This window comes from Chenopodium quinoa, unplaced genomic scaffold (genome assembly GCF_001683475.1).
Source record: "Chenopodium quinoa cultivar QQ74 unplaced genomic scaffold, ASM168347v1, whole genome shotgun sequence".
In the NCBI taxonomy this organism is placed as follows: Eukaryota; Viridiplantae; Streptophyta; class Magnoliopsida; order Caryophyllales; family Amaranthaceae; genus Chenopodium; species Chenopodium quinoa.
In genome coordinates, this window is record NW_018743405.1 from 3,426,427 (window position 1) to 3,443,340 (window position 16,914).

The following is a 16,914-nucleotide window of genomic DNA, read 5'->3' on the forward strand; positions in this document are numbered from 1 at the left end:
ATTAAATTCAACCAACATAGATAAACATGTTTAGGGTAATCCTATTGATTGTATGTTAGTCAGAAAGCGCCCATGAATACGAAGAGGCATATTATTAAGGCAAGTTCAATCTCTTTTAGGTTGGATTTGTACCTTCATCCCCGAACCCTATTTGGTTCAAGACCTTATGGAGTTGACGATCTCATGGATCGTTAAGGGGTGTAACCTTCACCTCGTGAACGGTTTACAAGTTCCTAAAAAAAACTTGTTGGCGACTCTTTTGCTCTATCTTCCCTACAAGTTCCTAAAAAAAACTTTAGTATATGATCACAGTAGGGTTCAAGCTAGGGATTAACGCTTGAAATATTCCCTACAGTTTTTGGCGACTCCGCTGGGGAGGATTTCTATTTTAATTCCTGAAATTTATTTCGGCAATGATTTAGAATAAGTGGATGAGACTCGAAATGTTCTAAGTATTTCATATGCGTAATTTTGATTAACATTATTGTCATATGCATAAAAAAGATCTCATTGGAAAGACCATCCCTAATGAGTTAAAACATAGGATTTTACACGTAGGAAATTTGAGGAATATCTTTCACAACTAGGACCAAAATAACACTGCGCGAAACTGGAAAATTTTATCGAGCATAGAAAACTGTTGAGGCATGTAGGAATTAGTGTCAGCGAACAGAAAATTAGTGCCAGAATCTTGACTATAGCGCTAGACGACAGCTCTGTCGCCAGGCGCTACAACCCAAATCCGGCGCCAATCTCTGTTTGCTGGTGCCAAATTCTTCCAATACCGAGCCAGAAATATGTGTTCTAATTTCGACTAGTTTTTAGCATTGTTCGCTCGATCCTACTTCCTGATTGAGTTTTCTCACTTTTCTTAAACCCATATATATTCTACATATAGACATAACCCTCTGGTAATTCATGCTCCATCTACCTGATTGAACGCTCTGAGCAACAAAGGGTACATCCGAGATTGTTGAATTCACCAAACCATGGAAGAGAGTTTTTTTTTTTCTAAAACTCGCGGTGTCCCATCCACTCGCGCCAACCCTTCACAGTTAGGCTTCCGCACGGTGCATCCGGACAATTAACCATGGACCCTCTATTAACTAACCCATATCCCGAACTTTAGAGAACTAGAGCCATGGTCAGGTTGCAAACTCATTACATCATATCGTGCCTACTTGACTAATTTGCATTATCTGTTGTGCATATGATATATGTTTTTCTTAACCGTTTGTTTGACTTGTGTTAAGATTAAATAAATTAATGACTAAAAGAAATTTTCCTAATTAACTAATTAATTAATTTGAGTAAATAAAGTCTAATATTTTAACCAGGAATTGACCTAGTACGACTTTAGGCATACCCCTGTTGATTAATAACACCGAAAACAGTTTTAGATTGAAGCTCCAGCAATGGCACTAAAGTTTGAACTGTAGCGCCACTCTGTGGAGTGTGGCGCCTAGCGACAGCTCTGTCGTCTAACGCTACACTGCAAAGAGAGGCGCCAGTCGTGTCGTTTTGACGACAGTTCGGATTATTGATCGAGTCATCACCTTGTGTCTAATTAACCAGTTTGCTAAGTTATTCGGTTAAATTTTACTGTCAATAATACTTTGTTAAGTCATTAATTTAGTCTAGGCACTAAGTCCCATGGTCTTACACAAGAGTCCAAGCATGTCACTTACACTCAACGCACACACCAATAGACACACTTTGACCATGTTTAAGAGAGTCTTGTATGCGCGTTTTTTCCGTTATTTTTTTTAGGGGGGTAAGTCAGATATTAATCCTCCAATTTAAATACCATACTTAGTTCTTAAAAAAATATATACATTATTTTTGCCAAAATATGCACCAATTTTTTATTTTTCCTTTTTAAAACCGTAAAGTCAATGTCGATTTGAGTCAAGTAATTAAAACGCAAAATGGTTTAAATTACAGCGCGTGGTCAAGAAAGGAAGGGCGGTTAATCAAAGACAACCTTTTCTTACAAGTCCAAATTTTCGACAAACCCATAGCTCGTAATAGGAAAGCTAGGACAGTAATGGCAACACAAGAAGAAGTCAATGAGCTCTGGAACCAACTAGTTACCGTGACTGAGGCACTAAAGCTCCTAACCCTTAAGATCGATGATCCCGTGAAACAACAACAGATGGACCTTATGCAAGAGAGTCTAAGCAAGCTATCTAGCGACTACAAGTTTTAAGGGATTAGTTCACAAGGGGTCTTGGTGGACAAAGATCTTCTTCCGCAGAAGTTCAATGCATACGACATCCCGAAATTCAAAGCAACCAATAACCCTTATTTTCATTTAAGAGTCTTCAAAACAATAATGAGTATTAAGGGTATCGACAAGAAGGTGTTCCCCTCTCTGTTCTCACTATCTCTCGAGACCGTTTGCCAGCAATGGTTCTTTTCTCTCGAGAAAGAAAAAACCTCCACCTGGGAGTCCATAGCAAACGCTTTCGTTGATAGATACAAATGCAACATTCAAGTTGAGACTGACCATAGGGAACTTGAAATCCTCAAGCAGAAGGAGAACGAAGGCTTCACCTCCTTCTTTAACAAATGGAGAGAAACCTCAGCTAAGATGATTAAGGTGCCGAGTGAAAAAGAGTATGTAAGGCTATTCATCAAAAACCTTCAAGAAAATACTCCAAGCATCTCAAGTATCAAAATAATCTCCATACCTTCAAGGCCGTCTACGACATTGGAATCAATATTAAAGACGGTCTGCCTAAGTTGAAAGCTGCCAATAATAACTCCAACAGTGGCTGGAAAGGAAAGAAGAACGACAATCCTTCTTCTTCCAAAACCACCCACTCAAACAACGTTAGCACTTTTAACCTAGGTGAAGTCCTTGCTATGAATAATCAAGGACAAAAGAAGCCATTTAGGAGGAACTTTACTCCTATTGGCATGAGTTATGACACCGCATTTGATCGATTAAATGCAAAAGGTCTTATAACTCCCATTGGACCGTTTGGGGACCCACCAGCCAAAAAGAGGTCGGCTAACTGGAACCCCAAAGCACACTGCAAGTATTACCAAGGTAGGGGCCATCTCACCGAGAACTGTTGGAAGCTTAAAGAAGCTATCCAAGACTTAATCGACAACAACAAGCTGCCATTGCCCCTACCAGTAAGAAGCCAAGCATTGATAATGCGCCTCTCGCTCATTCCTTGGCTATCTCTGATGAGGAAAACGAGGTTGACCCCTCGTCTCTCATCAAAACTATTAAAGAAATCCATGCCATCGAAGAAGAGGAGATCTTTTTCGATGCCATGGATAACCTTCCAGAACCAGCAAGTAAAGAGGACATACAATATCTCACACTGTCTATGATGGAAGGATCGTATTTGCTACGTGAAACTCTCAAAGCTATAAAGGAACTTTAGAAGAAATATGACGAGGTTCCACTCCCAAAAGATGAACCTAAGAGAGAATTCACACCCATGGGAACGACTTATGAGGCAAAGCGTCTTCCTTTACAAGTCACCGAAAAACCCAAGGAGAGTAATAGACTCTACACTCTAATTGGGATCACATATATACAAATATTCGAAATACTCTCCGAGAGTGGCGAGATCAAACCTCTCGAACTGAGACCATTCGAATCATTGAAAAGGACATATAGATATTACTGTCGGTACCATCAATTAGGGGGTCACACTATAGAAAACTGTTTTAAATTCAAGGATTTAATTCAGAAAATGATTGATGAAAAGAAGCTTGTCCAAGTTCCACAAGAAGAGGATGCAAGTATTAATAGAGTTTGGGACAGTGACGAAGAAGACGTCTACTTAAAAGAAATGGTAGGACCTCCACCTTCGGTGTCATACGCCATGGATGATTTTTGGGTTGAAGAAGATTCATCGATAGACGTCCTCACAAGATCCGGGAGAATGCAACCTCCCGAATCAACACAACCCATGCCAACCACACAGCAAGTTCCCATACCTATCATTGAAGATAATGTTATTGTCAAACAGTTCAAGAAGACAAAAGTTGAGATGAACGTGTGGAAACTTTTGGCGACATCCCAAGAACATAGGTTTGCTATAATGAATGCCTTGGACAAAATAGGGATAGATTCTGACACCAATCCTGAGGGGTTGGCTAACTTCCTCACGAGTGATCTACCTAGTCCCATCAATTTGAACACCTTTTCTGACAAGGATTTACCTCCAGAAGGTGACAAACACTATAAGGCATAAAACCTCACAGTAGTTTGCAAGAGAATGAACGTCTCTATGACTCTTGTAGACAATGGATCAACCATTAACGTCTGTCCACTTAGAACTACGAGGATGCTAGGTATAAGGGTTGAAGATTTAACCCCGTCGACACAAGGAATAAGAGCCTACGACAACACTCGTCGTCAAGCTCTTGGTAAAGTTATCATGAATGTAACGGTGGGAACGATAGAACATGCTACTACTTTCCAATTAGTAGATATCAAGGCTTCATTCAATTTATTTTTGGGACGCCCTTGGCTTCATGACCTAAAGGTCGTCCCCTCATCTCTCCACTAACAAGTAAAAGCCATAGTTGGGGGAATTCCTATCACCATCGCTGCTTCACCTATGAGAATCAAGTCTATAGAAAATCCAATAATTAATGTGGAGAACGATGTGGATGATGAAGACTTATGGGGCTTTAACGAAGAGCTATCCTTAATCCAGGAGGATGAAAGGACCCCTCTTTGCCATGACCCCCATTCTAACATGATTGTAAATGCTATTCTGAAGAAACAAGGACATTTTCCTGGGATAACCCTAGGAAAGAAGAAAGGAATAGAAAAACCGCTAGAGTGACCTGGCCTCCCTAAATTAGATACTTTCAGACTTGGTTTCGAACCGACTCAGAAAGATCTTAAGCGAGTCCAGGAAAAATCGAAGGCACGTAGGGACGCTCGCATTCAAAAGAAAGCAATCCCAATGGATCAATACCCTCTTACGCTTAATGGTCAATTCATAAAAGAAGGAGAGGAATATCCATGCCATGAATTTCCTGAGCCATTTGTCGTAAAAGGCATAAGGAAACCGGGATTTGAAATCTTCTTGGATTGTTATTTCAGAGATGAAATCCCAACTCCTGTCCATAAGGAGAAAACACCCCCATGCTTTGACTTTAACGTCATGGGATTATTATTTGGGCAAGAAAAGGATGAGCCAACTTACAAAGAGGATAACTCCTCGCTCATTCAAACAGTCCTACAAAGTGAAAGCTTCAATCCCTCAAAGCTAATCACTCCAGCGGAAGGATCACTACAAGGGTGGCGCAAGACCGTCAAGGTGACTATTCCAAGTGGAAGAAAGATATCCATCACGATAGGGCAAGGACCGATGTTCGAAGAGTCGTCTGAGTCAGAGTCAGAGTCAGAATATCTCCCTATAGAGTCATCTATGTCTTTAATAATAGCACCTTCCCCTTCTATCTCTTCTCCTAGAATAGTTAGTGATCAAGTCCCTGAGGACATATCACTCTTTGATGTAATGATCTCAGAGTATAATAATATAACTTCTTCTCCATACTTCTTGTGTTCTTCTCTAACTCAAGATGACGAGCATTGCTTAACTAACAATGAAAAAGACAAAGAACTTATTAAAGCAATGGAAACACTCGAAAAGAAAACACCGATAATTGAAGAAACTGAAACGGTTGATATCTCAAATTATTCAACCAATAAAAGAGAATTTAAAATCGGACTAACACTTAATGAACAAGAAAGAACCGATTTAATTAACTTACTTAAAGAATTTATCGATGTATTTTCTTGGTCATACGAAGATATGCTAGGCATTAATAAAGAAATAGCTCAACACACTATACCACTAATTTTAGGAATGAAACATGTAAAATAAAAGTTACGTCGAATGAAACCCGACGTAACTCTTAAAATAAAAGAAGAAGTCCAAAAACAAATAACTGCAGGTTTCATCAAGGTATCTAAATACCCTGAATCGGTCGCCAACGTCGTCCCAGTACCGAAAAAAGATGGAAGAGTAAGAATGTGTGTCGACTATCGAGATCTAAATAAGGCAAGTCCAAAGGACGACTTCCCTTTACCACACATCGATATTCTGGTGGATAACACGGCAAATCATGTACTTCTCTCGTTTAGGGACGGATACGCAGATTATAATCAGATTCTCATGGCAGAAGAAGACATGGAGAAAACAACCTTCATAACACCATGGGGCACTTACTACTACACGGTAATGCCATTCGGGTTGAAGAACGTGGGTGCCACTTACCAACGTGCAGCGACTGCCTTACTCCATGACATGATGCATAAAGAAGTCGAAGTATATGTGGACGACATGATTATAAAATCAAAAGACCGCCCAGGCCATCAAGTAGCCTTAAGAAAAATTTTCGAAAGGCTAAGAAAATACAATATGAGGTTGAACCCATCTAAGTGTGCTTTTGGAGTCACCTCAGGCAAGCTTTTGGGTTATGTTATAAGCTCTAGAGGAATAGAGATAGACGCGACAAAGATCAAAGCAATCATGTCAATGCCACCGCCCAAAAGCGAGCAATAGATTCGAGGATTTATTGGTTGGTTGCAATACATGAGCAGGTTCATATCAAAATTGACAACGATATGGGAACCAATCTTTAAAAAGCTTAAAAATAATGTACCAGTAATATGGGATGACGAGTGTCAAAAATCCTTTGAAAAGATCAAATCGTATCTCGCAAATCATCACGTATTAGCACCAGCACTTCCCGGATTACCTCTTAGGTTGTTCTTAACAGATACCAAAGAGATAATGGGAGCTATGCTAGCACAAGAAGTAGAAGGAAAAGAACGCAATCTACTATCTAAGCAAGAAAATGCTCGAATATGAAGCACGTTATACACCACTTGAGAAATTGTGCCTCGCCTTGGTGTGGGCCACAACCAAGTTAAGACATTACATGCTAGTGAATACCGTCTTTGTAGCCTCCCGATTAGATCCACTCAAGTATCTATCCGAGAAATCTACACTCAATGGACGCATATCAAGATGGATAGTCAATTTAGCCTAGTTTGATGTAAGGTTTATGCTGCAAAAAGCTATCAAAGGATCTGTGGTATCAGACTTTCTAGCGGACTTTCCAATAGAAGACTCGACGCCAATACAAGACAACGAATTTCCAGATGAAGACTTGATGGTCACTGAAGATGATACCTGGACCTTATACTTCGATGGAGCCTCAAACCAAAAGGGATGTGGCGTTGGAGTATTACTAGTATCACTTAAAGAAAAGCATGTCCCAATCTCCATAAAGCTTGACTTCGACGTCACCAACAACGCTGCTAAATATGAAGCATGTGTGGTAGGCCTTGAAACAGCTTTGGCATTGAGAGTAAAAAAGTTACGGATATTTGGAGACTCTTCATTAATCATCAATCAAATATCCAAAAGGTGGAAAGTAAGGAGCGAAAGTCTAGCCCCTTACCAAACCTATCTGGAAACTCTTACCAATCAGTTAGGGAAGGTAGAATACACATATCTACCTAGAGAAGAAAATCAATTTGCTGATGCCTTGGCAAGACTAGCCTCGATGGTTAGGATTCCCACGGAAATCGAGCAAATGCCTCTAACTATAGAAAAAAGGCACAAACCAACATATATTAAGGCTATAAAAGATGATGAAGTAGTCCAAGACGAAGAAGAAGAAGAAGAAGAAGAAGAAGAAGAAGAAGAAGAAGAAGAAGAAGAAGAAGAAGAAGAAGAAGAAGAAGAAGAAGAAGAAGAAGAAGAAGAAGAAGAAGAAGAAGAAGAAGAAGAACCGTGGTACACTGATATACTCAATTATGTCACCAAAGGAGAATACCTTCCCCATGCTGACAAAAGAGAAAAACAACCTTTAAGACTCTTGGCTTCCCAATATGTACTCATAGACAACGAGCTACATAAAAGGGTACCTAAGGGTCAAGCTCTCTTATGTGTAGGAAAAAAGTATTCCCAAAGAGCAATGAGGATAGTCCACGAAGGAATTTGTGGCACTTACATAAATGGCAAAATGTTAGTCCAAAAGATAATGCGAGAAAGATATTATTGGACTACAATGAATAGGGATTGCCATCAATACGTAAAAAGATGCCCTAAGTGCCAAATCTATGCTAATTAACAACATGATCCTTCATCCTTGCTCTACACCTACACGTCGCCATGGCCATTCTCTACATGGGGAATTGAAATCATCGGCAAAATCACTCCCCCAGGAACAGGAGGCCACAAATATATCCTAGTGGCAATTGATTACTTCACAAAGTGGGTCGAAGCGCAATCATACGCTAAACTCACTGCAAAACATGTAGCACTCTTATCGAGAGAAATATTATTTGTTGATACGGAGTCCCATATGAAATGATAAGTGACAATGGAACTCACTTTCAAGCCGAATGTGAAGAAGTGCTACAAAAATATGGCATTCAACATCATCATTCTTCCCCTTATAGGCCTCAAGAAAATGGAGAAGTCAAGGCAGCTAATAAAAATTGAAAGACTATCATCGAGAAAATGACGGAAAATTATAAGGATTGGCCTGACAAACTTCACTTCGCACTGTGGGGTTACCGCACGTCAATTCGCACATCAACAGGAAATATGCCATTTTCCTTGGTATATGGAATGGATGCTGTACAACCTGTCGAACTAGAGATTCCATCTCTACGCATCGCTTTAGAGAGCAAACTCGATGAAGTTGAATAGACTAGAGCAAGATATGAAGAGTTAATTCTACTCGATGAAAAACGACTAGAAGATCTACATCACACTCAATGTTATCAAACTCGTATGGCTAGGCATTTTGATAAGAAGGTCAAGACAAGAAACATCAAAGTAGGAGACTTGATGTTAAAAGCATTAAGGAAAAATGTTTTAGATCCAAGGGGAAAATTTAGACCTAATTGGTCTGGACCCTACATTGTCAAAACAATCCTGTCAGGAGGTGCAGCAAAATTAACTGATATGGGTGGCAATGAGTTCTCGAACATGACAAATCTTAAGCAACTTAAGAAATACTACCCGTAATTACTTGAGTAGGATACTCAAGAGAGCTACATTTGGCCTGATTCCTTAAGAAAGGATACGTAGGCAACCCTTTACAAGTGCGGCCACTTTATTTTTTATAAAAAATCTCGCATCCCAGAATTAATTAAAAATTCGACAGAAGATCGACAAACATCGGCGTCACAAAAAAAAATTGGCGCCAGCCGATGATCGTTAGCTCCAGACGATGGCGTCCGTCGCTTGACGCCAAACTGCCGCAACCAGCGCCAGTCGCAGATCGGTAGCGCCAATTAACAGTTAAAATTCTGGGAACATTTCGGTGTTTTTTGGAAAATTTTCGACTTTCGTACTCGAAAAAATTTCTAGAAAATTAATTTTTTCGGTTTTCATTGCTTTAATAAAATAAATTTAAAGTAAATAATTTGATTAAAAGCTGGAATTTCGTTAATAAAATAAATTACATTATTGATGGAATTTAAATAAAGCTTAAATAAATTAACTTTAAATAAAAAAAATAAATTAAGTCTAATAATTGGAAATTAAGCAATGCTCTTAATCTTCTTTCTCTTTCTTAGCCCTTTTCCAATTTTTGTCCGCTTTTTCCTCCTCATCCATAACTTTAGCTAGTAGGCATCCTTTAGAGGATCTACATTCAATCTTAGAGTAAATAGTTTCCCCCTCATCTAGGACTCAATGCTTCTTTTCTACCCAAGCTTTCTTTTCTGTGGTGTCAGCTTTCCTATTTCCCTTATCTTTTGCAGTACTCTTCTTCCTAGGCATTATAGGTGTTTTGAACTCAATTATTTCACCTAAGCGTTCCTTAACAGGAATCACCTTGTCACCTAGATGGCTCTTCACATCAGATTTACTCTGATTTTTCTTCACGTCCTTTGAAAGTTTCTTCAGAAGCCACCTTTTCACATCATTGGGCAAGGAAGGAGGAACCTTTTGGGTAATTACTTCCCATAAAGGTTTAGCCCTCCAATTAGCATCAAATTTGTCTAATTCTTGGGAGACAGGGAACTCGTAGGGACGACGAAGATCACCGGAAGGAATAGTCTGAAGTAGGTCGTATTGTCTATTTACCCTGCAGGGATAGTAAAAAGTCATACGGGACAAGCTTGGAAGACGGCAGATTGGTTGCTTGTTGACACAAACCATCTTTTCTATTTTCCACCAAGGGATGACCCACTTGACGGCAAAATTGCAAGATTCGAAGACCTTCTTCCATTCATGCCGCCCCATCTTAGAGAAGCGTTTCTTCCTCCTCACGAAGCAATTTGGAGTATACTTCTCAATGTTGTTTGGAGGGCTAATTAACTTCAGTCTTTCCATTAGCCACATCTGTAAAAAATTGCAATGCAAATAAATTATTATTACTATACAAAAATATATTTTTGATTTCTGTAATTAAAAATATTATTTTTCTACCCGTAATAAAATTGGAGAGCCCCGAAAAGTTTCTTTCGGATTCCTCTTTAATTCCTCAAGACTAAGCATAGTCTCTCCAACTATTAAAGGCATTGGATTTCTCCCTGATTCAATTTGTTCTAATACAGTGGATATAATTGATTGACCCTTATTATTTTTACCACTAGTAAGAAAAAATTGATTAAGCATGCAAAACAGGAAAGCCCTTCTTCTATAAACATGGAAAGATTCAGAGTAAGGCCTATCAAAATAATGGCGAGCAAATTCTTTCAAATTATCTATGTTTCCATCTACTATTTTTGATAGATCTGTGACTTTTAAATTGAAGAAGCGTTCAAAATCCTTATAATAATATTCATTTATTCTAGGGATTACTACAGGATCTATTGCAGGGAAACCTAAAATAGCAACAAATTCTTCCGACAAAGGGCTAATTTCGTCATACCCTATTCTAAAGCAATGAGTATCTACATCCCAATATTCTAGAGCGGTATGAATAAAATCTGAATCAAGATCTACCCTTTGATACCATAAATAACTCCCAGGTGAAACACGTCTAATTCTTTTCTTTCTTTGGCATTAAGAGACCGACGCCATTCATGGGTGTAGTTGGTGAAACTCTTGGTGACTAGAGACATGACGTTATTTTTTCCAAAAGCTAAGAAATATTTTATTTGCTGAAATTATGAAGAGAATTGGCTAGGCAGGGGGCTATTTATGCACAAAATCGGAGCAGGTTTAATCCAGGAGGGATTCGGAGTCAACGTTCATTAGCGCCAGACGCCAATATTGGCGCCTGACGCCAGAGCCTGGCGCCAAACGCTAAGTGTAGCGCCTGGTGTTAGACCAAAACGTGTGGCGCCAGTTGGCCCCAATATGCCTCATCGTACGCGCTTTCTAAAAAACCGCGTTTTCAACTTAATTTGAGTCTGCTAATGACTTTACGGTTTCCTTATCTTTTTCTAAATATTCATTTATTCCTTTTTTTAATTAATATAGCTATTTACATTATTTTTCTTATTTTATTTAGACTAATTTCTAAGTTTTTATAAATCCAATATTTTATTTGACTTTCCCTTTTTTTATTTTTCTTTTTGGGGGGAAAGTCGGATACCCTCTATCAATAATAAAAAATGACGGAATTTTTGCGCAAAATTATTTGTCACATTTCCTTGTACACACAAATATGCACATAATAATAATAAAAAATGAATAAAACATGATAAATAAAATAAACTCATAATAGTATGTATATACAAATATGTCTAAAAAATTGAGCCTAAGGCAAAGTTCTATACAAATTCAAAATAAAAAATAAAAAGCACAGGAATAAGATACGGCGCCGGGGGACGTATACCCATCATCGTATAAAACTCCGTCGTACGAGGAGTAACCTCTCCACCAGCTCCAGCATCAGTTCCAGTTTCCTCGGAAGGAGGAAAACTCAACACGGGACCCGTCCACCCAAGATCAACCTAAGGTTGATGCTGCGGAGGCTGCTGCGATGACGAGCCGACCTCGTACATCTCACCACCTCTAAGAGCCGAGGTAGCCTCTCCCTGGCCTACCGGCGCAACATGTCCACCCTCAGAGGAAGAACCTGAGCCCTCTATCGCCTCGGTACGGGCAGCCTCAGAACGACCGCCCCTACCTCCCAAAGTAGTGCGGCAACGTCTCGAGCTAGACCTCGCCGGATCCCTCCGCACCTCAGGTCTCGTGCGGGTACGAGAAGAAATGGGCTGACCCTGCAAAAAAAAAAGAATTAAAATCAGAAACAGGCAAAATGGAAGCGGTAATACAAAAACATATGAAGGGAAGACTACCTCCTGAACGGCGTCGTCTCGACGGCAGGTAGCCACGTTCCTCATCCGGACAAGCTGGCTCTGGAAGGCATCTATGCATCGTGCCATCTCCGAAACCACCTCGCGTGAGAACTATCAAAGAAATAAGTCACTAAACATGCATAACGTATATGGACAAAAAGTTGCAAATAAACAAGCTTACCCGAGTCTAGTGGCGAGGAATCGACCGCTCCACAAAGGGCTCGTCCTCAGGAGCCGGAGGAATCATCTCCTTAATCGGCCCATATGTCCCCTGATAATGGATAGACATACGGGGTGGCATGAACTCAGCAACATCGTCCTGACAAGGCAAAACAAAATCAGTGAAGCATCACTTGGGGGCTACTTAACGAAAGGTAAAACCTGAAAAATTGTACCACCACATCCTCAGCAGGTACAGGAACTGGAGCTAACAACGGTAGTAGCTCCTCCCCATAGCATCGCTCAGGGATCGTGTAAAATCGTCAAGGGGTACCAGCTCCCTCTAACATGCTCACCAACCTCGTGGTGTTAAACATGTGACGTGGTGGAGGAGCGAGAACGACAAAGGTATCGGAGAAATGCTGAATAAAAACCCTCTCTCCAAGATATTCAGTCGCTCCATAGGTCCCCAAGAAATAGCGACGCTCAGCAGAATACTGCGCGGCTAACCCAGGGACTGCCAGGTCGACCCACGGTCGGTACAGCACCTCAGGCTCCTGCAAAGAGCGTCAATCAGGCAAGAACCTATCTAAGGCATCACAAAATGTCAAATAAGAAAAGAATCATACCAAGATGATCCAATCTCGGACATATGCAGTGGACATCCCCATACGGCGGCTGCCCCAGGAAGCGCTAACTAGAAGCCTGCGCAGCGACGGTCTCGCCGGCTCAGCTAAAGGGAAGTACTCGCAGAACCAGATCTACAAGAAACTAAAGTTATCAGTAAATGCTAACTAAAATGTAGAGCTAAACTTTATAGGGAATAAGGATACCTCTACGACTCTCCAAAAGCCGGAAAAAGCAACATTCGACCTAAAGGATCGATGTCAACATGAGTCCTGCAGCGCTCGAATGAAATCAGCATAGGCCAAGCTGGCCAGTCATAAGTCCCGATCCGGTGTAGATCGCGAACGGCAGGAAGGTAGTAAAGCAGCGCCCTACTACCCTTGTCAAGGGAGAACGTCCCTGACAACAAGATAAGTGCAAAGATGCGCACCCGCTGCTCTCGAGTAATTGCACCATCGTCAAAAGCCGCTGCTAGAGTCGAGCAGCGAATCCCCCTAGCACTAAACTGAGTCGACTCTACCTAAGCTCAAACCCGAATAGCAATCGGACCCAATAGCTCCTCGACCTCAGGAGAAAAGACGTCGATCTCGCTGTCGAACGGCGGTGGCACGGAGCTAAACTCCAGTCCTGTGATGAGACTGAAGTCGGTAGGAGTGACCATCATCTCACCCCAGGGAAAGTAGAAAGTGTTGGTGGTGTCCCAAAAGAACTCCACTAGAGCACGAACTACATGGTGACCCCCGCTAGAGGCAACCATTGCCTCGGAGGTCTCGAAACGCGCAGTAAGACCGCAAGACTCCCATAGAAGTCTTGTCTGATCGTCTCTGGCGATGTACATCTTGTACAGATCGCCCAAGCCATCACAGCCGGAACCATGACAGCACGTCCTCCCAAATGTGATACCCCGTCTCACCCTCTTAGAAATGTGATGGACGGGGGAAAAGTACAAGGTCCGTTCATCCAACTCAGGGAGTCGACCAAGCGAAGTGGATGGTTGGGCATCGTCCTCTACGGGCTTGTGCTCACGTCGAACGTCTTGGGACCGTGAACTGGAACCTCGTTGTCTAGCCATGCTACATTGTGCATAATTCTCATAAATTAAGGTTCTATAGTATATAAGGTTCGCCTAGCCGCATGATACTATGTTCGCAAAAAACAAAGTACGTAGTACTAAAACAAAGCACAAATTCAAATTGAGCATAACGGCATTTTTCAAGCAATCAAACAATTTCTTGCAATACTATAGTGATTATTGTGACAAATTGGACAAGAATTGATAGCAAAAACATCAAGAACAAGCCACATTGTATTCCCGACCTTAAGAGGTTCAACAATGGCAATTTGTTCATTTCTTCACCAAATTGAGTCAAACAAGTCTCAAATTATTCCCAAGGAAATATATAAACATAATCAAGCAATTTCATGGCATAAAATTTGATAAACAAGGAGAATTAAGCATTCTAAGTTTTGAATTTTCAAGAAATTCGGGAATAAACACATGAAAAATTTATTAAAACCAGTGTGAGTTTGAAGAAAACTTACATAGATCGGGAAAATGGATGGAATGATCTTTGATTTGCAACAAATTTGAGCAAATTTGGTTGAGAAACGAGCAAGAACGGATCAAATGAAGTTCTGAGAATTTTCGAGCAAGAAACGCGAAGAGCAATAGCGGAAATGAAGAAGAGAAGGGTATTTAAGGAAAACCCAACTCTAGCACCAAGCGTTAGACCTTGGCGTCAATCGCTAGGCTTTAGCGCCTGGCACTAGCTCCAGCGTCTGGCGCTACAGCCAGTTAAGTGGCGCTGACGATATTTTAGCGGCGCCAGAACATTTAGCCACTCAGTACGGTTGTTCTAACCTTATGCAATATGTTTTGGGTTCCTTGGTACTCTAGTTAACCCCTCTATGCAATTTGACACGATTTTTAGTAATCGGCTTGATTACATAAAGTGATCGACTTGATGAAAGATCGTATTACTTAGCTTAAAGCGCCTAAGCAATGGCTCATCGTAAAAGACACCGACATACTGGTTCATTCGCAAAAGGCAATGACATATTGGTTCATTCATTCAGAAAAAGGCACCGACATACAGTTTCAAAAGCAGCAAAAGCGCCGACGTATAGGCATAGCGGAAGCAAAGTTCAAGCGAGCTTTTAAAGATCGACAAGCGGAGATCTTCGGTAATTTCCTTTGGAAAATTATCTCAACAAATGAGGATATCTTCAAGCGAGGATATCTTCGGCAGCGTTCCCTAGATTGTGGAAAGTTGTCACAAACAGCTGAAGGTGATTTCAAGCGAAGTTGTCTTCGATCGTGTTCCCTAAGATGTGGAAGATGGTCACAAAGCGGAAGAGGATTGTTTCAAGCGAAGCAATCTTCGATAGTGTTCCTTGGTTTTTGGAATATTATCAAGGCGGAAATTAGAGGCAGTTACAAGGGTAGCGGTTTTCAAGCGGGATGGCATTCTCTAGCTTGCAGGAGGTCATCAAAACAGTAAAGCAGCAGCAAATCAGTTACTTTCAGAGACGTGTGCTCGACGATGCAAGATACGCGTTTCTTAACTCTTTTATCTGTTTAATTAACGCTTGTTTGCAGGTATCGGCGTTACAAGAATGATTTAGGATCGCAGAAAAGTTCTGAATCATTCTCCGTCCTTATCAATACTTTGACTTTTGTTTTTGAAACTTGCGTTTCTCCAAACTCAGTCAAAGCGGGGGCTTCTGTGGACACCCATTTGTGTCTCCCCAAAACCAAACCCAGTGATGAGTACCTTTCACGTCGAATCATAATCGAATGAAGTGAAAGTGTGGAAAGTTTAGTGTTGCGGAAAGTTTTAATTTCTTTTCTCTTCTCTCTGTTTTTGAAAACCTATTTTAAGAAAACAGCCAATCAAGTTTGGTTGGTCCATGATATGGGTCCAATAGTAGTGTAGTTGTATGGGGCTTGAAAAGAGCTTTCCAACGATATATTATAAGCCCAATTCCGATGAATATTGAGGAAGTTATGGCCAAATTACCAAACTGGGCCTAGTTTGAGCCTTATATGCGGCCCAATGATCTAGAGGAGGGCCTAATATGGATTTATCATTCCTAATGCAATTAGGAATGGTTTTAGTCTTCTAGATTCTTCTAGAAGGTTCTTTTCATTCCTAATTTAATTAGCATTGATAAATTGACTTTTGTTGACTTTTTGGAGTTTTTTATCAAAATAAAAGAACGTTTTTGAGGAAAATACGATTTTATCCTCCTGTACGGCAATTTCTATCTTATTTTAAGAAAACGCGTCAAAAACTTAGTCAGCGCAAAACGCCAGCAGTAGCGCCTAAGGCTACGCTTGGCGCCTGGCGCTAACGTCAGCGTTTGGCGCTAACCTCGTTTTACGCGTCAGAACTATGTTTTCGTTTTTTTATCTTTTTGGTTGATTTTCTCTATAAATAGCTTCCTAAAAACTCCGTTTTCATTCACCAACTCTCATCAAGATTCTCTTGATTACTCTCTCTCTCTCTCTCTTTTCTAAACTAGCTTCTTCTCAAATACAAAATTCCGCATTCATTAGATTTAGAAAAACCTAGCCAAGTTCGAAGTTGCCTTTGCCCTAGACGTGAAAGATTTAATTTTTGAGGGTTTGGTCCCAAATCTCTCTTTCAATTATTTAATTTAATAATTTTGTTTTATTATTTTCCTTGAAGTTACTAACGTGTGTATTTTGTTGTTAGAAAGAGATACGAGGCATCCAAGTAAGTACTTTAATGGTTTAATTGATGTTATTATGTAGAAATCATGTTTAGGATGTTATTTTGATTCCTAGTATCATGTTAGGATGTTTTCCTTAATTTGATGTTTAGGGTGACAATAAT